We start from the raw sequence: 26,292 nt of genomic DNA, 5'->3' as shown, positions 1-26,292 counted from the left end.
GCAGGCCGCAGCCCGGGCGACACTCTCCCGAGTGTCGGGCTGCTCCTTCCGCATATGACACGGATTACGTCACACGCCGGCCGCCTCGCGTCATCACGGCGGCCGGCGTGAAAGTACTGCGCATGCGCGAACAAAGTGCGCATGCGCGAACAAAGCGCGCATGCGCAGTACTTTCACGCCGGCCGCCGTGATGACGCGAGGCGGCCAGCGTGTGACGTAATCCGCGTCATATGCGGAAGAAGCAGCCCGACACTCGGGAGAGTGTCGCCCGGGCTGCGGCCTGCCAGCCATTCCGGAGCGGGGAGAAGGAGAGGAGCCAGGACGCCGGCGTGGGACCTCCCGACCAGCACTGGGCTGGAAAAAGCCCCTGGTGAGTACAACTTTCCTTTTTTTTCAGAGCTCGGAGTCCCTTTAATTGCTATTTGTAATTCAGGCTGTAATATTGGGTCATCCACTAGGGGTGCAAGCATTGCTTGACTGTCCCTTTTTATTAATATGTTTCTTCATTGTATATATTTAATGTTATATAAGTTATATTTATGTCCAGGATTTATACATGTTATGTAAATATGATGTTCACTTATATGTATCTATTTGTTTGTACTAGCAGTGCATGGAGCCCTCACACCGTCTGCTTTTAACACACCAAGTTGCCGCTCTGGGGATCTATTCATCACTTTGCTATGTTGCTTCATTGTTTCCCCTGTCAGTCTTAGCACGGTCCCTCCTATCTCCATGTATGGCGCGGTGGCCATCTTGTGGATGGAGTCTGTGATACTCCCACTATGCCAGCCAGCGCCTTGGAGGTGGGCGTAGTCCAAGTGCGTAGCGTAGTGATGCAACGGCGCACGCCGCGTGACGTCACTTCACTACTGGGCCGGCCCCGGTGTGATGGCTCACTCATTTCCGTGTATCTTGTGCTATTTAAACCGGATCAAGAACAGCGATACTCCAGGACATCACCGCTCTGCCGCTCTGCTTCAGTTGCTTATCCGCTTGTCCCATTGACAAAGGAACTTTCCGAAACGCTGCGTCTGGGTAATGCAGCAGTCTGTTGTACCCTGCTTCCTCACTTTGTGTATACTACATTTGCATTGGACTGTTCATTATCCATTGCTTTAGATATCAGTATCAGTTAGTACCTTTTATTGTTAGCAGTCACAACAGTTTGCTATGTGGATCTCTGCCTTTTAGTGTGCATTCTGTTTGCACCTAATTTTTTGCCTGTAAGTTGTATCTATCAGATCTACTGATTACTGTCATGTACTCTTTGTATATACATTTTCTATTGTGCTTCTTTGCATGTATTTGACTGCACTTTATCAGCCTATGCCTTTCAATATATTTATTTGCATTGGAAACTGCATCGTGTGCGTATTTCTTTATGTATATAGTTTGGTATATTTTATACAGCACCCTAGACTAAAAATATAGCTAGTATTAACTATATATATGGTGTGCATGCTTGAATCTGACTGTTCTCACCATTCATCGCTTCTGTCTCTCCAAGATTTTTCTTGGTCTGCCACTTCGAGCCTTAACTTGAACTGAGCCTGTGGTCTTCCATTTCCTCAATAAGTTTCTAGTTTCCGTAAATACCCAGCTGAAATCTCTGAGACCGCTTTCTGTATCCTTCCCCTAAACCAGGATGGTGAACAATCTTTGTCTTCAGGTCATTTGAGAGTTTTTTTGAGACCCCTATGTTGTTACTCTTCAGAGAAAATTAAAAGAGGAGGGAAACTTACAATTGAGCACCCTCATGTATTTACCATATATATCAGTGGGAACATTATAGAAAACACCTACCTTGCTCTCTGTTTCATTCTTCACTGTTCAGCCTGCCTGTTATCAGTCCTAATAAAATCCCAGACTGAGCATTCAGTCTGGCTTTGCTCAGGAATCATTATAGCTGAGTCATTATAGCAGAGCCAGAAGGGGGCAGGCTTGGGCTTGAAAAGACATCAAAGAAGACAGACTCAGCTATAATGATTCCTGAGCAAAGTCAGACTGAATGCTCAGTCTGGGATTTTATCAGGGCTGATAAGAAGCATGCTGAGCAGTGAAAAATGAAACAGAGAGCCGGGTAGGTGTTTTCTCTAATGTTCCCACTGATATATATGGTAAAATACATGAAAGTGCTTCGTCTCTGGTTCACTTTAAATACTCTTTCTCATAATTGGATTCACCTGGGTATGTAGGTCAGGAGTCACTGAGCTTACCAAGCCAATCTGAGTTCCAATAATTAGTTCTAAAGGTTTTGGAATCAATAATATGACACCTGCCTAATTTTGTTTAAACAATTATTGCACACTTCCTGTAAATCCAATAAACTTAATTTCACTTCTCAAATATCACTGTGACATTTTTTATCGTAACAACCAACGATTTATACAGGAAAATCATGACGATTAACAAGGTTGCCCAAACTTTTGCATCCCACTGTAAATACCTGAGGTATCAACCTTTGTTTTCCTGTGAGTCTTTCTCTTCTCCTTTTTCCTTCTTTTCCTCTGCCTAACTCTTCTTCTCCAGCGCAGGATGATTGGATTTGTTCTGATATGATTTTGGACAGAACATCCAGATCGGTATAAATTATATATATGATCATTTTATATATGATTACTTATGACTTTCTTAAACATTGATGTTCATTGTTCAGTTTTATGTTGTTGACATTAATATGGGGCCTTATATGAGCCTATATGTAGGCATTTAATTGTATATGTATGTTTTTATCTCCTTCACAATAAACGTTAATACTGAAAAAAAAATAAGTAATTGAGTGCGGAATGTTTTTTCTCTCATTTGCCTTTTCATCTCTGAAAAGATTACCCCTTCCTTTTGTACAGTCTGTGAAAAATTAATAGCGTAAGAAGGTCCTTCAGAGACATCACAAAAGAATGGGAGAATGTTGTGTCTTTGCACACTGACATAAGGCCTGTCTGTCCCAGCCATCCCAGGATGGTATAAATAGATGCTACACATATGGAGTGCAGAGCACAAATTCAAAGCGGCTTCAACACCCTAATCATCACCATCAACATCTATCACCATCTATCTCCAGACAAGAGTGGCAGCTCATCTGTCATCTGCCTACAGATCAGCCCACTCACAGAAGGACAGCCAGAAGAGTTACTTTTACCACAAATGCTATTTCAGTGTGTTCTGGATGCAGGAGAAAAACTACCTAATGGCTTTTGTATTTTGTATCTTTCCTGGACTCCAACACTGAGATGTCTGTGCTGAAGTTTCCAGGTCAGCACACTGGTTATGGGCAATCCCAGAATCCCAGTTTCCCTGCTGGGTTTCATTTGCTTTATATTACAGAGAAAGCAGCAGGATAAGTGAAGCACCTCACTGAGAATGCAACAGCCTGATCCCAATCTAGATAGAAACAAAGCATGAGCCTAGAGATAGAAAGAGATATAGGAGAGTTGGACACAGCCCTCTGGGCAACAAGAAAAAAAGGGTATATTTATAGCAAAGTTAAATAGTGCAAATGTAATAATGCTTATAAATTTGGTTAGTGACCCACTGAAAAATATAAAATGTACATGTAACTGTAATTATGTACATGTTTGTCTGCCCCATGCCTTGGCAAAGGGGACTGGATTGGCCCCGAAACAATCGTTGGTTATACAGTGAGATGCATATCCTGAGCGTGCTATGGGACAATACAAGTTTCATGAAGTTCCAGTAAGATGGTGTGCGGATCCTTCCTTTGGATTATGTTGATATCATTGCCTCCGGATCCTGCACCAGCCTCGACTCCTACTAGCTGTGCGGTACTTTTGGACCAGACCATAAAAGTAAGATCTTTGATAAGGAATTACAGCCACAAAACTTTTTTTGTGGAAGAGAACAATTTCTGAGTGTAGGGTAGAATTTAAAATGTCAATAGTTCATATACTTTTGCTTAGAACTCTCTGACTGTGTGAAAGACTGTATCATTAAATTGAGACAATACAACATTAACCTACTTTTTTAGCTGATACACAGAAGATTAAACATAATTTTGTCTTCTTAAAACAGAAGGTGTTTATGATTATTCAGGTTGGGTCTATGAGGTGTCCCACAGTGCATCACTGCTGAATATGCAAATCATCCCTCTGTTGTCACTGATAGGTAAACACACTTAAAAGAACTGCTAGAATGCAATGATGTATCAGCTTGTTAATATTACATAGCCAAACTAATCCATCATGCATACAGACTTTTTCGGATTGGCTAATCCTTATCAGTGCATGGCATGGATAGATATGGCTCTATGGGGAAGGACTTGAAAGGCCCACAGTTACAGATTTCCCAGCAAGCTCATGGTGAACCAAAACTCCTAGGCGTATGTAAGGGGCTGAAAGGGATCAAAAAGCCTCCTCACTAAAATGCTATGTAAAACAGAAATGTGTTTTCTTAAAACAGAAGGTATTTGGGATTATTTAGGTTGGAGTGAGTCCTCAGTGATCCAGGGCACTTTTGGGCACTCCAGTCGGAAAATGGGTGTGGTCATGGGTGGAGCCAAATTTACATGAACTTATCAGCAGTCTAAGTAGGCCTGCCCAGCAAAATGTTTTATGAACATTATATTCTCTATTAATACAAAAAAATGCAGCATATCACATAAATATACAGTGTCACTTAAACATAACTAGGCAGGGTTACCTGGCTTCTGTACTGGCTTGTCTGGCTTTCTGCTGGGTGGGCTGGCCTGCCACTAGGTTGGAAGTTCCCCTATAGCATTCCCTGACCTTCTAGTGGACCCTCTCCCATGCTCCCACGGGCCTCCCGTTGAGGCACCACATCTCCCAGCATGCTCCCATAGAAGACCCACAACTCACCATAAAGGCATCACAGCACCTAGCATGGCACCACAGCACCCAGTATGCCCTCATACAGGCACTACAGCACCCAGCATAACCTCTATTTATGCACCACAGCTGCCAGCATGCCTGCCATTGAGGCACCATAGCTGACTCTGCCTGGGGACATCCGGGGGCACCCCAGAATAGATCTGGGGCACGTGCCACTGATCTTTGGGGCAAGCAACAACCCTGATTGAGTCTATGAGGCTGCGTGTTGGATTAGTTTGGCTCTGTAATATTAACAAGCTGACATATCATTGCATTCCAGCGGTTCTGGAGGTGTGTTTAGCTATCGTTGCCACAGCTTCAGACATCCCTGCGATTGCAGGGGCTGCTCCCCTACATTTATGCCACTGCATTTGGATAGAAGGGAAGTTCAATAGGGACAACAGTGAATAGTCTTCAGGAACGCATGATTAAATGGGCTGTAATTCTGCAGGCAGGCCAATGGTAAAGAATCATAAAAATAGAAACTTAGCCTTAAAGTTAGTAATTCAGTCAGATTTATTGGTCAGTGGTAGGGGTTCATGTCGCTCACAGTCACCCTCAAATATCCCATCTCCATGCTTCCCTTTCTCTACTTTTTCTTTTCTCCTCCATATAAAAATATTTTGGCGCTTCAAGCATGTATCTTAAGGAGGACAGACATTGTCTTGTAATGACCAGTGGAAGCGGGCAAGTCCTGTGAAACGCGTGGTCTAGTTTTGGTGTGAAATAAAATTCTTAAACCTCCTTACATAAGGTAAGACTGTTCCTATTACTTACCTCCACTCATTACAATATTAATTTAATGATCTGGAGTGCCTACTCCCATCCAACATTGTCTCCTCCGCCTTCATAGGGGCTACCCCTGCAATTGTATCCAGTGGTTCTTTTCCCACTGTGACCTAGCTGAGTCATCATATTTACGTGTGGATGGTATTCTCCACATGCCGTAAACTGTGGTTGCCTGCAGCAACCCATGTTTGCGAGTTTGTGAGTAGCAGACTATATATTTTTCCTATATTTGATTGCCCAGAAATGTTACACTATTGGCGCTCCTGGTGCTCTTTTTGTTTCCTTTTCTGGTACCTTCTACCAGACACCCCAGACAACATGGTACAGTGTCAGATGTAACTAAAGCAACGTACACATGGGGTACAAAAGTGGCTAGTCGCTAGCGCACAGGGGACGTGCGTGCGACAGCCCGGCGACAGCTCCGCCCGTGCGACAGCTGTATACACATCTCTGCCAAAAGGCAGAGACGCGGCGGAAGCTCCATATATAGTGTATGGAGTTGCTGTCGCTAGTCCGCATACACACGGCGGACTAGCGACAGTTGCGGCGACAGCTGTTGCTGGCAATTGAACAAGTCAATCGCCTGGCGACAGCTCGGAGTAGCGACGGTTCGGGGAGCGAGCGTCATACACACGGGCGGCCTGTCGCCGCAACACGCGCGTGCTACGTGGTTGTGGCGACAGCCGTACCCCGTGTGTATGAGCCATAAGTCACAGTGTTGCCTGCAGCAAAGACACACACTACAAACAGAGTGATGTGTCACAGCTGGGGACAGTTACGGTACATTTAGTTGCACTTGGCTATATATAGAAAGAGATTAAAATCACAGTCAGTTTTCACATCTGCAGAGCACTACTTATGGTGTTTTATATCAGTAGTTCGTAAAGTCCCACGGTCCGTAGGCCACTCAAATCACAGATGCTGAAGACCACCAGCATGCAGTTCCCTTTCCTTAATATCATTGTCCAATAACTCAAGAATTAATAGCATGCAACAGCTATGTAAATGTACATATCTGCAAAGAAACCGTTACCTTATCTTATGAACTTCAGTATTTGGACACTCTGCTTAAAGTGAACCCGAAGTGGAAATAAACTGATTAGATAAACACCTGTATTTATCCTCCTACTGCTGAGTCAGGAATAAAAAAAAAAAAAGATACTTACCTCAGCAGGGGGAATCCTCTGGATGGTCCTGAAGGCTTCCCTACGCTCCTAGGTTCCAGCGCAGGGACCTTTTTTTTTTTTTTTTTTGCAATATTTAATATTAATATTGAATATGTGGCTGCACTGCACAGGTGCCTGAGCAATTGCATGGAGCTGCTCGTGCATGGCTTTTATTTATCCGTGCACAAGCAGTTCTGTGCTACTGTGTAGGCGCAGACCCTACTGGTGCCTACGCACCAGCTCCATGCAATTGCGCAGTGTGGCCGTAGGCTTGTACACAGAAGATGAAGAGGGTCCTGGTTGGCAGGATGTAAGGCTTGGTGGTGTATTCTTCACAGTCAGCATGCAACGCATGAGCTGACGTGGAGGAGGTACACACACTAGCACAAGGAAACAGGCTATCCCTAGTATAGTGGAGGGGAGGACTGACTCCAATAGGAGATTGTGGCGCACAGAGCCGGTGCAGATCTGACAGCCACAAACAATGCTTTCGTTATAACGTCTCAGCGCAAAGTAGCGCTAAGCGCATAAACCAGAACTGAGGAGATCAGGACAGGTAAACAGAATGAACGCTTGCTTAACTAGCCACTACTTAGTGACAGCAAGCGTCCACAATAACACAGACTGGAATGAGGCAGCCAATGCGTTGCGGCGATGGCGTGCCTCACAAAGACAGGACAGGATAGTCAGGAAATAGCAGGATCAAGATAGATGAACGTAACACAGACAAATATACAATAAGTATGTATTCCTAGCGTATTACAATTACAGCTATCAATGAAACTATTTGTAACATCTGACTAACATATGTATATATCGGCAATGAACCGATATATGACATAAGCAGGAACGCTGACTAGGACTGGAGTAATACAGGGAACAGGACTCAGAAGGATTCGCTATCTCTTCGCAGAGATGAACGCAATCCACAAACGGTAACAGAACAGGATTCAGAAGGACTCGTTATCTCTTCGCAGAGATGAACGCAATCCACAAACAGTAACAGAACAGGATTCAGAAGGATTCGTTATCTCTTCGCAGAGATGAACGCAATCCACAAACGGTAACAGGACAGGATTCAGAAGGATTCGTTATCTCCTCGCAGAGATGAACGCAATCCACGAACAGGACCAGGAGCAGGATACTGGCTCAGCACGGGTGCTCACGAAACGCGCAAACTACCAAAACGTGCTGGAAAGCTGACTAACTGCACACAGGATATAAACAGTTCGTGTACGTATACATCAGCGACACTGATGTATCAACGTAACACGAATACAAGGAAAATAATAAACGTGCTGGTATGCATATATATGGGCAATGAACCAATATATGATGCAAAACCAGCAAAGTATCTTTTAGAACAAGAAACACGAACGGGGCTGAAGCGACAGCAAGACAGGCTCAAACTGAAGCTATGAAAACCCAAGGAAACCCTGCAGGAAGCAGATCTTTATACTGAGGTCATCCAATGGGAGCAGACATGCAGATTCCCACACAGGTGAATGATAATCAGTCACAAGCTGACAGCAGGGAAAGGCAGACAAAGCTATGCAGCTTGCATGAAAAGAGATCAGAACTACCTGAGCTGCAGCACTACTACTTCCAGCAATGCCTGCTGCAGCAGCGATCATTACACAGGAGAGGGGTCATGGAGGATTGGGGAAGCCTCTGATATATACAGAGTCCTCTCTGTACTGTGGTAGGTATCTAACTTTTTGTTTTCAAGGTTTCAGATTTGCTTGTAGTTTAAAACTTAAAAACTCTCAACTAAATAATACAGTCTTTCACACTGAAAGTGTTGTAAACCAAAAGCTATTGACTCTTCCACCCCCCCCCCCTTAATCTTTATCCTACACTCAGAAGCTGTTCTCTTTCATGCAAGAGTTTTATGGCTGTAACTCCTTAAATAAATCAGTAAAGCCTATATTATAGCCAACACATACTGAGGAGCTCAGCTGTTACAGCAGTAACAGCATTCCTGCCAGCAGAGGATTATACCACTGAAAAGGCAGGCAGGCAGGCAGGAGTTATGGTTGTGAAATGAAAGTAAAAAAAACACCCCTAACAAATGGATTAGCCTCCCACTCCGTCGTCCGTCATCCGTCACTGTTTACATTACATGTTGTATTCATGAAACCTTTCATTTAAAAGAAAAAAACTTTTTACACTATTTTAGAAGGATGTTTAATAGTTTATGCATAAACCACTTTTTGTTTTTTCCTCATTCGCGAAAGAACCCCTTTAAGCAGTATGCAAAGTGCATTCACCCACAGCGACCAAATAGAAATCATATTTCACTGGGGTCACTGCAAAATTAAGAAATTTCTTTGGTTGCTTCAGTTTTCCCAGTGCTGCAAATCACAGCTATGCTTTCCTTTGCTGTTGTCAGCGTGCCCAGTGATGTTTACATATAGATGAAGCTGTACTGTGCCCCATCCGCAAACCATCCCAGCAGATGACAATTTGCCTGAAGAGGACCGCTTCTCATTTCTGAATTATGTGAAACTCTCACTTCCCCTTTCACTACCATCAATAGTACAAAGCACAAGCATCACCTCCTCCATGTGCCATTATTATTATTATTATTGATTTATAAAGCGCCAACATATTCCGTAGTGCTGTACAAAGTAAAGCTAGGTACAAACAATGCAATTTTCTGACAGATGTACTGTCAGATTGATTATTTATGACAGGTCCGATCTTATTGCTGATCAATTTCCCTATCACTTCTATGTAAAATAATCAGAAATCAGATCGGACCTTTTGGAAATAATGAATTTGACATTAAATCTGTCAAGTAAATTGCATTGTGTGTACCTAGCATAAGAAACAAACATGGGGTACATAATAATACAGACAATGGTATACACCAATATGCAAAATGCGTGCATGAAATAGAGGCGCTGTTAAAAAAGGGAGCAGGACAAAGCCAAAAATCCTTATTTTTCAGTAAGCAGTACTAAAATATCGGTTCACTAAGAAATATGGCTTCAAATTAGCAATTGTTTCTGAAGTGAAACCAGAGAGGAATATTAGTCAAAGTTTTATACATACCTAGGGCTTCCCTTCAACCCCATCCGCACAGATCGCTCCCACGCCGCCGTCCTCAGCCTTCTCCAGCTCTGGTACCGGGTCCTATAACTTCGGCCAGTCACGGCCAGTTTGAGCATGTGCGGTGCGCTTTCTCTGGCAGAGAATAGTACTGTGCAGGCGTACTATTGCGCAGGCCATATATTTTATGTGTAATCGTGTGTACGTCTTACAAGTGGCTGAAAAATATTACCGATATAATACTATTACTAAACCTAACAGTACTCTCACACAGAACCCTCACTCTACTGATGCCTTACCCTTAGACTCCCCCCCCCCCCTGTTGGTACCTAAACCCAAGAATACCCTGGTGGAGCCTAACCCTAAGACACCCCTGGTGGTGCCTAACCCTAAGAACCCCCCCCCCCTTCCTGCTGGTGCCTAACCCTAAGACCCCACAAAATTACAATTCTCAAAACGAATGTAAAAGTGATTAAAAAAAGTAGAATTACATTTAAAGACAATATTGAATTAAATTATAATTCTCAAAACAAATTTAAAAATGATTAAAAGAAGTAAAATATCAAAATGTTGAAAAGTTAAAACGCTAATTTACAAAAATGATGATTGTGAAAACAAATTTCATAACAATATTTTTCAAAACTAAAAATTTCAGATGCGGTGCACACTCTATACTTCAGTGGTGGCATTGCAGGAAGTCACACGGCGAGCGGAGGAAGGAAGGAAGGTAAGCTTCTCCGCTCGCTGCATACATTTAACATTTTCGCAAATAGCTGGAGGGGGAGCGGAGACGGGTGCACCCAAGTGAGGGAGGGGGTGACCCTCCTCCAAACCACTGTGCCCGCTGCCCCCCATCCTGGCTGCTTCCCCCTCTAGCCTATACCTGGGGACACTATGCTGAGGGGAGGAGCAGGCAGTAGGCAATCCGTATCTCCCTCCATTTTTGTGTCTGTGTAGAAGGAGATCCGTTTTTGCATTACTGCCACTACCCCTCGGGGTCCGTGCTGGGTTCATGAAGTCCTGACATGTCCGGACAGTTCGTTCAGTTTTTAGCACCCCCTGGAACGCAGACGGATCGGGTGTTTTTTTTTTTTTTTGAGTGAAGACGGCTGCTATTTTTAACATTGGTATCCGTGGTTCCATTTTTGATCCAGGCCAAAAAACAGAGCCACGGATACATTTTTTAAAACAAGTGTGAACCTACTCTTACTAGTCTAATAAGTACAGTAATGTCTGCAGAATTAAGGTCACTTATAGGCCCCTCACCCATATTGCCAGATTTTTATATTTCACGTTTTATGACAAACTGATGCTTCTGTGTGAGCCTGACGATTGGGAATTTTGGCAAGACATGTCACACCTTTGTGTGTAAAAGTTTGTTAGGAAAATGTTATTGTAAACTAAGACAAGCTGGAAAACGTTCTAATAAATATTTACAATTACATCAGAGTCACAAGCTAGCAAAAGGGATTTCCCCACCTGAAGTTGCCTGTTCAATGCCTGTCAGCTGTCCCTCCTGTGTGCTACTGATCTCTTTGGTTCCCCAGGCAAAACAACCTGTGTCACCTCCACACACATACAGACATACACACAAATAACAGGCATGCAAGAAGCAGCAGGTAAATTCTAGTGAGATACATAGAGAAGGAGAGGAGCTAAGATAGAGGTCACACTGCACACTGCTTACTGATCTAGAGTAGAGCAGAACAGCTCTACTATTCACAAAGGGAAGAGAGAGAGGCTAGAAGTCAGAAATGTAGGTCTGACTCATCCATAAACCAACCTCTATATTTTGCTTAATCAAGTCAGACCTATATTTCTTGAGATGGAATACCCAGACTGCTCATGTTGATCCAGGACCAGAACCAGCAAACCCTATAACATAGATAGAGATGTCCCTAACGGTTCGCACGCAAACTTATTTGCGCGAACAACGCAGATTCCCGTTCGCGGCCGAACGCGAACTTTATGCGAGTTCGACCCGCCCCCTATACCACATCATTGGACTAAATTTTGACTCTCTACATCACAGGTAGCAGACACATGGCAGCCAATTAGGCTGCACCCCCTCCCGGAGCCCCCCCCCCCTATATATAGCAGCAGTGTTGGCCATGTTCTCACTCTGTGTGCTGCTGTGTTAGTGTGAGAAGGGAGAGAGGTTGATGCAGACATAGGGAAAGCTTAGTTAGGCTCTTGTTAGCTTTCTCCTTGCTGATATTTGTTGCTGAAAAGCACCACCAAAACAGCTCTTTTGAGAGCCAATGTTCTTGTGAATGTGATGTGTTTTTTTTTGTATGGCCCACCACTTACACTGCATATACAGCCCTGTCTGTCGCAGCTGGTTCTTGCTAATTGCTATACTGTGCACATTCAGTGCCTAGTGTGACTGGTGCAAATTGTATTATAATACCAGTCACTGCATACTTTTCACTGCACCTGTGTGACCAAACTCTGGTTTATATAGCAGTCACTGCATACATTTCACTGCATCTGTGTGACCGCACGCTATTTTATATACCAACAGTCAGTGCATCCATTTTCACTGCACCTGTGTGACCGCACACTGTTTTCTATAGCAGCCACTGCATACATTTCACTGCATCTGTGTGACCGCACGCTGTTTTATATACCAACAGTCAGTGCATGCATTTTCACTGCACCTGTGTGACCGCACGCTGTTTTATATAGCAGCCACTGCATATATTTCACTGCATCTGTGTGACCGCACGCTGTTTTATATACCAGCAGTCAGTGCATCCATTTTCACTGTACCTGTGTGACCGCACGCTGTTTTATATAGCAGCCACTGCATACATTTCCCTGCATCTGTGTGACCGCACGCTGTTTTATATAGCAGCCACTGCATACATTTCACTGCACCTGTGTGACCGCACGCTGTTTTATATAGCAGCCACTGCATACATTTCACTGCATCTGTGTGACCGCACGCTGTTTTATATACCAGCAGTCAGTGCATCCATTTTCACTGCACCTGTGTGACAGCATGCTGTTTTATATAGCAGTCATTCCATACCTTTCACTGCATCTGTGTGAACGCACGCTGTTTTATATACCAGCAGTCAGTGCATCCATTTTCACTGCACCTGTGTGACTGCACAATGTTATACCAGCAGTCACTGCATACCTTTCACTGCATCTGTGTGGCCACACGCTGTTTTATATACCAGCAGCCAGTGCATACCTTTCACTGCACCTGTGTGACTGCGCATTGTTATACCAGCAGTCACTGCATACCTTTTCACTGCACCTGTGTGACTGCACATTGTTATACCAGCAGTCACTGCATACCTTTCACTGCATCTGTGTGACCGCACGCTGTTCTATATACCAGCAGTCAGTACATCCATTTTCACTGCACCTGTGTGACTGCACATTGTATTAGTCAAGTCAGTGCATACCGTTCACTTCATCTTCCCAATATGGACTAAACAAAAGGCAGAGGCAGAGCCAGAAGCAGGCCACCCGGCAGGTCTGTTCGAGGTCGTGCTGACGTGATTTAGTGTGGCCCTGGACCAAAGTACAGTGTTCAGAATGCACGTGCTATCAACTACCAAGATTGCCAGGACGTAGTTGACGATTTAACACAGAACACCTCATCTTCTTTAGCTTCTGCACGGAACCATGACATATCTTCTTCCGCAACCACCACTGCTACTACTAGCACCACATCCGCTCCATTTAACACTTTGCAGGAGTTATTTGGTGGGGAATTAACTGATTCACAGCCATTATTGTTACAAGATGATGGCGCTAAGCATGTTACACCACCACTTCATATGTCTGAGTTAGGCGTCAATATGGACGTAAGGTGTGAGGATGATGAAGCACCTCTTGTTGGTGCAGTTTTGGAGGTGTCTGATACAAGTGAAGCTGTGGAGTATGATTATGAAGATGATGATGATACTGCCATGGATGTCACGTGGGATCCCAATAGACATGATGACCAGGGGAACAGTTCAGAGGGGGAGTCAGAGGGGAGTAGGAGGAGACGAGTAGTTAAAAGAAACAGGGGGAGCTCATCGTCAGAAACAGCTCGTGACAGTGTCTGGTGGCATGTATTGCCACCTATGGACAGCCAGCCAACATGCTCTTCAAAGTCAGCTGCTGATGCCACCACCAAAGTGCCATCATTTCAGGGCTCAGCGGGGTGGAATTTTTTGTGTGTCTCTGCCTCAGATGAGAGTGATGCCATCTGTACTCTCTGCCCCAAAAAATTGAGTCGTGGAAAGACCAAGACCCATGTAGGTACAACTGCTTTACGAAGGCACATTGTGAAAAAGCACAAACGGCAATAGGATGACCACCTAAGGAAAAGCAGCACACAAATGCAAAGCCACCCTCCGCCTCCTCTTCCTCCTTCAGGTGCAGCATCTTCAGCCGCTTTTTCCCTTGCACCTTCACAGCCACTCTTCTCCACCACTCTGCCTCTCACCTTGAGCAGTTCCTGCTTCTCTGCCCACAGCAGCAGCCAGGTGTCCATGAAGGAAATCTTTGAGCGGAAGAAGCCAATGTCTGCCAGTTACCCCCTTGCCTGACGTCTGACAGCTGGCTTGGTGGACTCTGAGGCCTTTCGAAAATTTGTGGCGATTGGGACACCGCAGTGGAAGATACTTGGCCACAATTATTTCTCTCAAAAGGCAATACTTAAACTGTACCGTGATGTTGAAAGGCAAGTGGTGTCATCTCTGGCACACAGCGTTGGGTCAAGGGTCCATCTGACCACGGATGCCTGGTCTGCAAAGCAAGGTCGGGGGGGGGGGCAGGTACATTACTTATACGGCACATTGGGTCCACCTGGTGACCGCTGGCAAGCAGGGAGTACGTGGCTGTGCAGCGGACCTAGTTGTGACACCTCCATGGCTTGCATGCAGGCCTGCTGTCACCTCCTCTCCTTCTCCACCTACTCCCCCTGCTACATGCTCTTCACTGTCATCCTCCTACTCGACTGAGTGCTACTCTACTGCTGCGTTCTCTCAAACTGCTCACCCCCAGCTCCCCAGGGCCTATGCTGCTTGCCAGGTACAACTGTGTCATGGCATCTTGGACATGTCTTGCCTCAAAGCGGAGAGTCGCACTGGAGCAGCTCTCCTGGCTGCTCTGAACAAACAGGTGGCTCAGTGGCTGACCCCGCGTCAACTGGAGATCGGCAACGTGGTGTGTGACAACGGCAGCAATCTCTTGTCGGTTTTGAGTTTGGGAGAGTTGACACATGTACCCTGCATGGCACATGTGCTGAATCTTATAATCCAAAGATTTGTGTCTAAGTACCCAGGCTTACAGGAGGTCCTGAAGCAGTCCAGGAAGGTACACGGCCATAGCGCGCTTGGCCGATATTCAGTGGAGAAACAACTTGCCGGTGAGGCACTTGATTTGCGATAGCCCAACTTGCTGGAATTGAACGCTCCTCATGTTTGACCGCCTGCTACAACAGGAGAAAGCCATCAATGAGTATCTGTACAACTACAGTGAAAGGTCATGCTCTGTGGAGCTGGGGATGTTATGGCCGAAGTACTGGACACTTATGCGTAATGCCTGCAGGCTCTGGCGTCCGTTTGATGAGGTGACAAACCTGGTGAGTCGCAGTGAAGGCGCCATCAGCGACTTGATCCCATATGCTTTCTTCCTGGAGCGTGCCGTGCGTAGAGTGGCAGATCAAGCTCTAGAGAAGTGTGACCAGGAACAGGAGGAGGAAGAGTTGTGGGAAACGTCACATGCGGCATCATCAACACCTGCGGCATCACAGAGGAGGGGGGATGGGGCAGTCATCTGGGGAAGAGGAGTCAGATAAGGTGTTTTTTTTGAGGAGGAGGCGGAAGAACAACCGCAGCAGGCATCGCAGGGGGCTTGTGCTGCTCACCTTTTCCGTGATATTGTTCGTGGCTGGGGGGAGGAGGAGAACTTACTTGACATCACTGAGGAAGAGCAAAAGGAGATGGCTTGTATGTCGGCATCCAACTTTGTGCAGATGGCATCTTTAATGCTGTCCAACCTGTTGAGGGACCCCCGTATAAAAAAACTCGAAGAGAATGTCCTGTACTGGGTGGCAACGCTACCAGACCCTTGGTATAAGCACAAAGTGGCAGAGATGTTGCAAAATAACCACGAGGCAGAAAGGATGCAGCACTTGCAACACAATTTGGGAAGTATGCTTTACAGTGCATTTAAGGATGATGTCACAGCACAACGGAATAAAGGTGCCACTGCCAGTAATCTTCCTCCTCCACCCATGTCCATGCATGTCCCATGTCCTCTAAGTGTCACCTCATCCCTTCAGTTCCTGTAAGCGCTTACAGGATGAATAACAAAAAAAATCACTGTGGCCATCTTGTGGTTAAATTGTAAAACTACATCTACATATATATTTTTTTTAAATATACACAATCAATTACATTTAAAAGTGTCTGATTACCTCCCCACTCCCAAAAAACCCCAAATAACATTTTTAATTATAAATAAAAAAAATTACACTTACAACAACATAAATAGTTACCTAACGGTCTGAACTTTTTTAATATGCATGTCAAGAGAGTATATTACTATATTTTTTTAAATTATAAGCTTGTAAACATTGATAGACGCAAGTTGAAAAAATGCACCTTTATTTCCAAATAAAATATTGATGCCATACATTGTTATAGGGACATAATTTAAATGGTGTAATAACCGGGACAAATGGACAAATAAAATACGTGGGTTTTAATTATGGTAGCATGTATTATTTTGAAGCTATAATGGCTGAAAACTGAGAAATAATGAATTGTTTCCATTTTTTTCTTAATATTCCCATTAAAATGCATTTAGAAAAAATAATTCTTAGCAAAATGTACCGCTTAAAGAAAGCTTAATTGGTGGCGGAAAAAACAAGATATAGATCAATTCATTGTGATAAGTAGTGATAAAGTTATTGGCAAATGAATGGGAGGTGAAAGGGAGTAATAATAAAAATAAAAAAAATTCTCAGTTTTCAGCAATTATAGCTTTAAAATAAAATGTGCTGTGATAGATAAAACCGACATGCTGTATTTGCCCATGTTATTACAATGTAATTGTGTCCCTAGTATAATGTATCACGACAATACTTTATTTGGAACTAAAGGTGTATTTTTTCCATTTGCGTTTCTTTATACTAGATCAATAATTACAAACTTATATACACTATACAGTCATGGCCAAAATTGGCACCCAAGAAAATCCAGAAAATCAAGTATGTCTCACAGAAAAGCATTGCAGTACTATGTTTTGCTATACACGTTTTGTTCCTTTTGTATGTATTGAAAAAACAAAAAAAAAAAGGAGGAAAAAAAGCTAATTGGACATAATGTCACACAAAACTCCAAAAATGCGCTGGACAAAATTATTGGCACCCTTAACTTAATATTTGGTTGCACACCCTTTGGAAAAAATAACTGAAATCAGTAGCTTCCTATAACCATCAATAAGCTTGCACCACCAGGAACTCACCCCAGGGCTCACCTGCACTCCCCTATTGTGTTACATGCTGGTTTGGGGGTCCCGAGCAGTGGCAGTGCTCGGGGCCCCGCCTGTCATGTGCGCTAGTGTTTGCATATTTTAAACTTCATTTGCAGCTCCTTATGCAGTTTAGTTAGGAGGGGGCAGATAAGAGGGAGTTTCCTGAATGCTGGTGCCCCCTGCTGGTCATATAGTCATTGTCTATATGCGACTGAACCCTCTCCAACGATCGGATGAATTGCTCAGCCTCTGCTCAATTAAGTACTGCAATGTATTTGCACTTCTTATTGGCTGACTGGCAATCTGCAGACTATGTAGAGTGCTGTTTGGGAGTGAGCAATCCTTTTGTGTTTGGTGCTTTTTGATGTATGTTTGGGGTCATTGTCTTTCCGGAAGGCCCAAGATCTCGGAGGCAAACCCAGCTTTCTGACACTGGGCTCTACAGTGCGACCCAAAATCCTTTGGTAATTCTCAGAGTTCATGATACCATGCACACACTCAAGGCGCCCAGTGCCAGAGGCAGCAAAACAACCCCAAAACATCATTGAGCTTCCACAATATTATCACTGTAGGTACTGTGTTCTTTTCTTTGTAGGCCTCATTCCGATTTCGGTAAACAATTAAATGATGTGCTTTACCAAAAAGCTCTATCTTGGTCTCATCTGTCCACAAGACGTTTTTTCCAGCAGGATTTTCGATTACTCAAGTACATTTTGGCAAACTATAGTTTTGCTTTTTTATATCTCTGTGTCAGCAGTGGGGTCCTCCTGGGTCTCTTGCCGTAGTGTTTAATTTTATTTAAATGTCTATGGATAGTTCGTGCTGACACTGAAGCCCCTGAGCCTGCAGGGCAGCTTGAATTTCATTAGGAACTTGTATGGGGCTGCTTATCCACTATCTGGACTATCCTGCATTGCAACCTTTCATCAATTTTTCTCTGCCCTCTGCGCCCAGGGAGATTTGCTACAGTGCAATGGGCTGCAAACTTATTGATAATGTTGCGCACTGTGGACAAAGGCAAATCTAGATTTCTGGAGATGGACTTGTAACCTTGAAATTGTTGATATTTTTTCCACAATTTCGGTTCTCAAGTCCTCAAACAGTTCAGTTCTCCTCTTTCTGTTGTCCATGCACACACAGACACACAATGAAAATACTAAAGGGGCCTATACACAGGTCGATTTCAGCCATCGATCAACAGACTATTTGACCGCTTTGATTGAATCGGCTAGAAATAGATACAAGAAGCATGATTCGATCAATTTCCAACCGACTTCGATCGATTTGCTTGATCAGTCCGGACGGAAAATCTAGGTCGATCGGCTACTGCAACAGATCGATGGCCCATAGGGTTGCATTGGATCGAATGGTGCAACATTGCATTTAGATCGATTTTCTTTTTGAACCGCAATAGACTTCAATGGGAAGGCGAACTTTGAAAACTAGAAACATTTATGCTGACCACAAAAGTGATGGAAAAGATGTTTCAAGGGGTCTAACACCTGGAGGGGGGCATGGCAGAGTGGGAGAGATGCCTAAAGTCCCAGGGAAAAATCTGGATTTGACGCACAGCAGCGTTTTAAGGGCAGAAATCACATTGCATGCTAAATTGGGGGCCTAAAGTGCTTTAAAACATCTTGCATGTGTATACATCAATCAGGGAGTGTAATTAGAGTACTGCTTCACACTGACACACCAAACTCACTGTGTAACGCACCGCAAACAGCTGTGTGTGTAGTGACGGCCGTGCTGCACTGGTGCGCACCATGGTGAGAGTGCAGGCCGTGGCGGTTTTCAAGCCCATATGGTCGCCGGGCTGAGGTAGCTGAATGACAGAACAGTGACTGTCCAGCTGATCAAATTTGGTCTGTCCACAATGAAGCAACAACCTTATTATCGTGGGTGTGCCCCCCCCCCCCCCCTTAAGACACTCATATAGCCGTCGGTCATTGCTTCATTGTGATACACAAGCCCCTTCACCACGGCAAGGTAATGATCATGAAGGGGAATTGGAACTTGTACATGCCTTTTGTTTTGTTGTTGCAGCTGCAGTGCAGCCCAAAAAATTAGGCAGGCATGTACACGCACCAGAAAAATTAGTATAGCGGCCGTCTTAAAAATTCAGGAATCCACCTGGAGTCCTGGACCCTGTTGGTGGTGGCGGAGAAGGCAGTCAAGCGGCCTGCGGGCAGAAGTGCTGTGTGGGAAGCGACTTAGTCTTGGGGCAGGCAGCCAGTCACACGGCGTGCAGGCAGAGATGCTGTGTGGGGGGACTGACTTAGTCTTGGGGCTTTTGTGACTTAGGCGACTTCTCTTCTCAGTGACAATGCCTCCAGCTGCGCTGAAGGTCCTTTCTGATAGGACGCTTGAGGCAGGACAAGACAGAAGTTGGATGGCAACTTGGTTACAGGTCAAGTTTGCGCACCCAGTAGTCCAAGGGTTAATCGCTGCTCACAGTGTCTACATTCACACTTAAGGCCAGGTAGTCGGCTACCTGCTGGTGTAGGCGTTGGTGGAGGGTGGATCCGGTAACGCTAAGGCGAGGCGTTGGACTAAAGAATGTCGGCATGTCCGACATCACTATGAAATCGCTAGAGCGTCCTATCCTTGCCTGCGTGGACATGAGAGAAGGATTACTGGCAGTGGTACCTTTATTCCGTTGTGCTGTGACATCACCCTTAAACGCACTGTAAAGCAAGTCGCTGATGGTGCCTTTACTGCGACTTACCAGGTTGGTCACCTCCTCAAACGGCCGCATGAGCCTGCATGCATTTTGCATGAGTGTCCAGTTGTTGGGCCACAACATCCCCATCTCCCCAGATTGTGTCCTTCTACTGTAATTGTAGAGGTGACTGGGTGACGGCTTTCTCCTGTTCTAGCAGGCAAGAGAACATAAGGAGGGTCGAATTCCAGCGAGTCGGGCTATCGCAAATGAGGCATCTCACCGGCAACTTGTTTCCCCGCTAAATCTCGGCAAAGTGTGCCATGGCCGTGTAAGACGCCTGAAATTCCCACACAACTTCCTGGCCTGCTTCAGGACGTCCTCTAAGCCTGGGTACTTTGACACAAATCTTTGAATGACTAGATTCAGCACATGTGCCATGCAGGGTACATGTGTCAGCTTTCCCAAATTCAAAGCGGAAATGAGATTGCAGCCGTTGTCACACACCACGTTGCCGATCTCCAGCTGGTGCGGGGTCAGCCACTGATCCACCTTTTTGTTAAAGGGAAACTGAAGAGAGAGGTATATGGAGGTTGTCATGTTTATTTCCTTTTAATCAATACCAGTTGCCTGGCAGTAGGGATGGTCGGAAATGCCAATTTCCGATTCCGCGGTAATTCCGCATTCCTCCATTGCCAAATACTGATTCCGCTTTCCGCCACCAATTTCCGCATTCCAATGCGGAATTTCCGCCGGAAATCGCGGAAATTCCGCCCGACTTTAACATCGTTTTTCTCAAAAACTATAAGGTCTTTTTGAAAACTTTTTTTTGCATCTTGTTCAGAAGATTCTTTTTAATAAACTCTGAAAAGGTGGTGTTTTTAGGACTTACAAGGGCTTTGCTATTAACCACTAAAGTCGGCAGATTTTTACTGTAATGTAAAATGCAGAAAATCTCCTTCTGCCTATTTTCTGCATTTACATTACAGTAAAAATCCACCGACTTTAACTGTTAATAGCAAAGCCCCCGTACGTCCTAGAAACACCACCTTTTCAGGGTTTATCAAACAGAATCTTCTGAATAAGATGCAAAAAAAAGTTTTCAAAAAGACCTTATAGTTTTTGAGAAAATCGATGTTAAAGTCGAGCGGAATTTCCGCGATATCCGGCGGAAATTCCGCATTGGAATGCGGAAATTGGTGGCGGAAAGCGGAATCAGTATTTGGCAATGGAGGAATGCGGAATTACAGCGGAATCAGAAATTGGCATTTCCGACCATCCCTACCTGGCAGCCCTGCTGGTCTATTTCTCTGCAGTAGTATCTGATTAAAACCAGAAACAACCATGCAGCTAGTCTTGTCAGATCAGACTTATAAGTCTGAACCACTGAAACACCTGATCTGCTGCATGCTTGTTCAGGGGCTATGGCTAATAGTATTAGAGGCAGAGGATCAGCAGGGCTGCCAGGCAACTGGTATTGTCTAAAAGGAAATAAACATGACAGCTTCCATATACCTCTCTCTTCAGTTCCCCTTTAAGAGCAGCCAGGAGAGCTAGTCCAGTGCGACTCTCCGCTTTGAGGCAAGACATGTCTAAGATGGCGTGACACCGTCGTACCTGGGATGCAGCATAGGCCCTGGGGAGCTGGGGCTGTGTAGCTGGAGAGGAGATCGCAGCACCAGTAGAGTTGAACTGCCACTCAGCCAAGTAGGAGGAGGATGACGACAGCGAAGAGGATGTAGCAGGAGGAGAGGAGGTGGCAGGAGGCCTGCCTGCAAGCCGTGGAGGTGTCACAAGTTGGTCCGCTGCACAGCCATGTACTCCCTGCTTGCCATCGGTCACCAGGTTGACCCAATTGGCTGTGTAAGTAATGTAGTAAGTAATGTTTTTTTATACTGGATGAGCTGCTCCTGGAATTGCTTTCCTCTCTCTGCACTATTGAATGGACTTTACATATTGATTCCAGATGTTGAACCACCTACTGTATGTGGTTTAGGGCATATGCATGTAGTGCACTCGCCACAGCCAACTCTTTTTGTTTCTGTGTAAGTAATGTACCTGCCCTGACTGTGCTTGGCAGACCAGGCAGCCGTGGTCAGGTGGACCCTTCACCCAACGCTGTGTTCCAGAGATGGCACCACTTGCCTCTCAACTTCATGGTACAGTTTGGGTATCGCCTTTTTAGAGAAATAATTGCGGCCTGGCATCTTCCACTGCGGTGTCCCAATGGCCACAAATTTACGGAAGGCCTCAGAGTCCACCAGCTGGTATGGTAAAAGCTGGCGAGCTAACAGTTCCGCCAAGCCAGCTGTCAGATGCCAGGCAAGGGGGTGACTGGCAGAAATTGGCTTCTTCCGCTCAAAGATTTCCTTCACAGACACCTGGCTGCTGTGGGCAGAGGAGCAGGAACTGCTTAAAGGGATACTGTAGAGGGGTCGAGGGAAAATGAGTTGAACTTACCCGGGGCTTCTAATGGTCCACCGCAGACATCCTGTGCCTGCGCAGCCGCTCACCGATGCTCCGGGCCCCGCCTCCGGTTCACTTCTGGAATTACCGTCTTAAGGGCTGGTTCAGACGGACGTTTGCAGAGCGTTTACAGCCAGCGTTCAGGGCTTGGTGTTAAACGCTCCCATTCAAGTGAATGGGAGCGTTTGTACCAAGCTTTCAAGCGCGTTTACACAAACGCGGCGTTTGGGTCCCGATTTTCTCTGGCGTTCAAGGAGCCCCTGGAAGCTACATGTAGCTTCCAGGGGAGGTTAACCGCGACGGCTAATGTCCCCCTAGGGGAAGAAAAAACGCGACCGCATCCAAACGCACACGAACGCTGCTGAACGCGACGCCAGCAAACGCAACGCCTCCAAACGTCCGTCTGAACCAGCCCTTAAAGTCTGAAAACCACTGCGCCTGTGTTGCCGTGTCCTCGCTTCCACTGATGTCACCAGAAGCGTACTGCGCAGGCCCAGTATGGTCTGTGTCTGCGCAGTACACTCCTGGTGACATCAGCGGGAGCGAGGACATGGCAACGCAGGCGTAGTGTTTTTCAGACTTTAAAGTCTGAAATTCCAGAAGTGAGATGGAGGCCGAGCCAGAGCATCGGTGAGCGGCTGCGCGGGCACAGGATGTCTGCGGGGGACCATTAGAAGCCCCGGGTAAGTTCAACTCATTTTCCCCTGACCCCCCCTACAGTATCCCTTTAAGGTCAGAGGCGGAGTGGAGGAGGGTGGCTGTGAAGGTGCAAGGGAGAAAGCGGCTGAAGATGATGCACCTGAAGGAGGAAGAGTAGGAGGGTGGCTTTTCTTTTGTGTGCTGCTTTTGCTCAGGTGCTCTTCCCATTGCAGTTTGTGCCTTTTCTCCATTTGCTTTCGTAAGGCACTCGTCTCTACATTTTGGCCTTTCCACGGCTCAATTTTTGGAGGCAGAGAGAACAGATGGCATTGCTCCGATCTGAGGCAGACACATTAAAACATTTCCAAACCGCTGAGCCCCCCTGGGTTGATGGCACTATGGTGGCATCAGCAGCTGACGTTGAAGGGCATGTTGGCTGGCTGTACATAGGTGGCGACACTGCCACCAGCTGTTTCTGACGACGAGCTCCCCCTGCTTCTTTCAGCAACTCGTCTCCTCCTACTCCTCTCTGACTCCCTCTCTGAGCTGTCCCCCTGTTCATCTCCTCTATTGGGAACATACGTGGGATCTGTATCATCGTCATCATCATAATCATCCTGCCCAGCTTCGCTTGCCTCAGACACCTCCAAAACTGCACCAACAGCAGGTACTTCATCATCCCCCTCCGCACACGTAATGTGTGTCGCCATAGTGTCGCCTAACTCAGACATATGAGGTGGTGTAACTTGCTTAGCGCCTTCATCTGGTTGTAACAATAATAGCTGTGCATCAGTGATTTCTACACCAAATAACTCCTGCGAACTGTCAAAAGTAGCAGATGTGGTACTTGGAGTAGCGCTGGTGGCTGCGGAAGATGAGGTGTTCTGTGTTAAATAGTCAACCACGTCCTGACAATCTTGGGAGTTGATGGGACGTGCCTTCTTCTGAGCACTGTACTTTGGTCCAGGGCCGCGCAAAATCATATCACCATGACCTCGCACAGACCTGCTGGGTGGCCTTCCTCTGGGTCTGCCTCTACCTGTTTTGTCCGTTTTGTCCATATCGGGGGGATAAAGTGAAAGGTATGCACTGACTTCAGTAATACAATGTGCAGTCACACAGGTGCACGGAGTGGTATATCACACTGCGTGCACTCACGTAGGTGGTGGGTGCACTGAAGTGAACAACAGGTAGTAGTAGGTATATGCAGTGATGGGTATTACAATGTGCACCTGTCACACACAGACAGGTACTGGACAGGCACAGTGACAGTGCGTGCATGCACATAGATGGGTGGGTGCACAGTGAACAACAGGTAGGTATATGCAGTGAATATTACAATGTGCACCTGTAACACACAGACAGGTACCGGACAGGCACAATGACAATGCGTGCACAGTGAACAACAGGTACGTATATGCAGTGGGTATTACAATGTGCACCTGTCACACACAGACAGGTACTGGACAGGCACAGTGACACTGCGTGCACTCACGTAGGTGGGTGGGTGCACAGTGAACAACAGGTAGGTATATGCAGTGGGTATTACAATGTGCACCTGTCACACACAGACAGGTACTGGACAGGCACAGTGACACTGTGTGCGCTCACATAGGTGGGTTGGTGCACAGTGAACAACAGGTAGGTACATGCAGTATATGCAGTGGGTATTACAATGGGCACCTGTCACACACACAGGTAGTAGTCACTGAATGTGCTGGGCCTGGCAGTGGCACACACAGTAGGAATTAGCAAGGCTGCCTATGCAACACAAATGTCAGTGGGACACACAGAAAAAAAATAGATCACAAGAACAAGATTAGCTCTCAAAAGAGCTGTTGGGGGGGGGGGGGGGGGGGGTTCTTTTTAGCAATAGGAATCAGCAAGGAGCAAGCTAACAAACCTACAAGAGCTTAACTAAGCTTTCCCTATAGGTCTCTGCACAGCAGCTCTCCCTCCTCTAATTACTGCAGGCACACGAGTGAGTGAAAAGCCTGACGCTGCCTGCCTTTTATAAGGGGGGGGGGGGGGGCTCCAGGAGGGAGTGTGGCCTAATTGGCTACAATGTGCCTGCTGACTGTGATGTAGAGGGTCAAAGTTGACCCTCATGATGCACTATTGGGGCAAACCGAACTTCCGGAAAAGTTCACGGTTCTCCGTGATCGCAAACCCCGGAAGTTCGCCGGGAACCGTTTGCCGGCGAACCGTTCGGGCCATCTCTAATTACAAGGAACTGTGTTATACTTGCATCAATTATCACCTGTTGCTAAATACTGCATGCAAGTCTGTTTGGACTGTTTCATAACTCTGATCAAACTACTATTGCTGTTGAATAGTTTTGCATGAAGATTATCATACCTGGATTACTTTACCTGAACTGTGTATGTGATACTGCTGAACTTTGTTACTAGGTTCAGCGCTGCGTAATATGTTGGCGCTTTATAAATACAATAAATAAATAATAAATAAATAGGTAGTGGCTCCTGGTGGTATATCTGCCTTCCATGTCAGCTTGTATGCCCTGCTCGTCTAAGTGCTAATTAGGGCCAGCTAGTGGTGTGCCAGGCAGGGATAGCTAGGTAAAGAGCGAGACCTCTAGCCTGGGACATACATGCTGACTCCTAGAATTCTTCCATCAAGCCTTACAATAACCCTTTATGATTTTTTTTTAATGTTGTCACTTTTTTAAAACAATAACAATAACCATAGTTATGTAGAAAGGAGGGGGAAATAAGGGGTTAAAATTGGGTATTCTTTTATTTATTAACATTTTTAGGTGTATTTTTCTTTTTGGCCACTAGATGCCCCATACTATCCTGTGTACTAAACAGCACACAGGAAGTAGTGAAGATCTGTAAATGACGATGGCATCTCATGGATGCCAGATCATCATTTACTACTGGAGAACCGACAAGTACTCTGCTGCAATGGGGTTGCGAGGGGGGGGGGGGGGGGGGAGAGACGAAGAAACCACAGGGAGATTGCCTGGGGGTCGAAATACGTGTATCTATGCCCCTGGTGCTGAAGTGAAGTCCACAGGGGCATAGACACATGATGCAGCACTTGGGAACTGGAAGGCAAAATTACATTTAGCATATTTCATGACTTACAGTCGTGGATAATTGGTACAGCATGCAAGATGTATTTTCCAACCAAAATAATGAAAGTGGTGTCTCCA

This window comes from Hyperolius riggenbachi, chromosome 6 (assembly GCF_040937935.1).
Source record: "Hyperolius riggenbachi isolate aHypRig1 chromosome 6, aHypRig1.pri, whole genome shotgun sequence".
In the NCBI taxonomy this organism is placed as follows: domain Eukaryota; kingdom Metazoa; phylum Chordata; class Amphibia; order Anura; family Hyperoliidae; genus Hyperolius; species Hyperolius riggenbachi.
Note: the sequence above shows the minus strand (reverse complement) of the source record.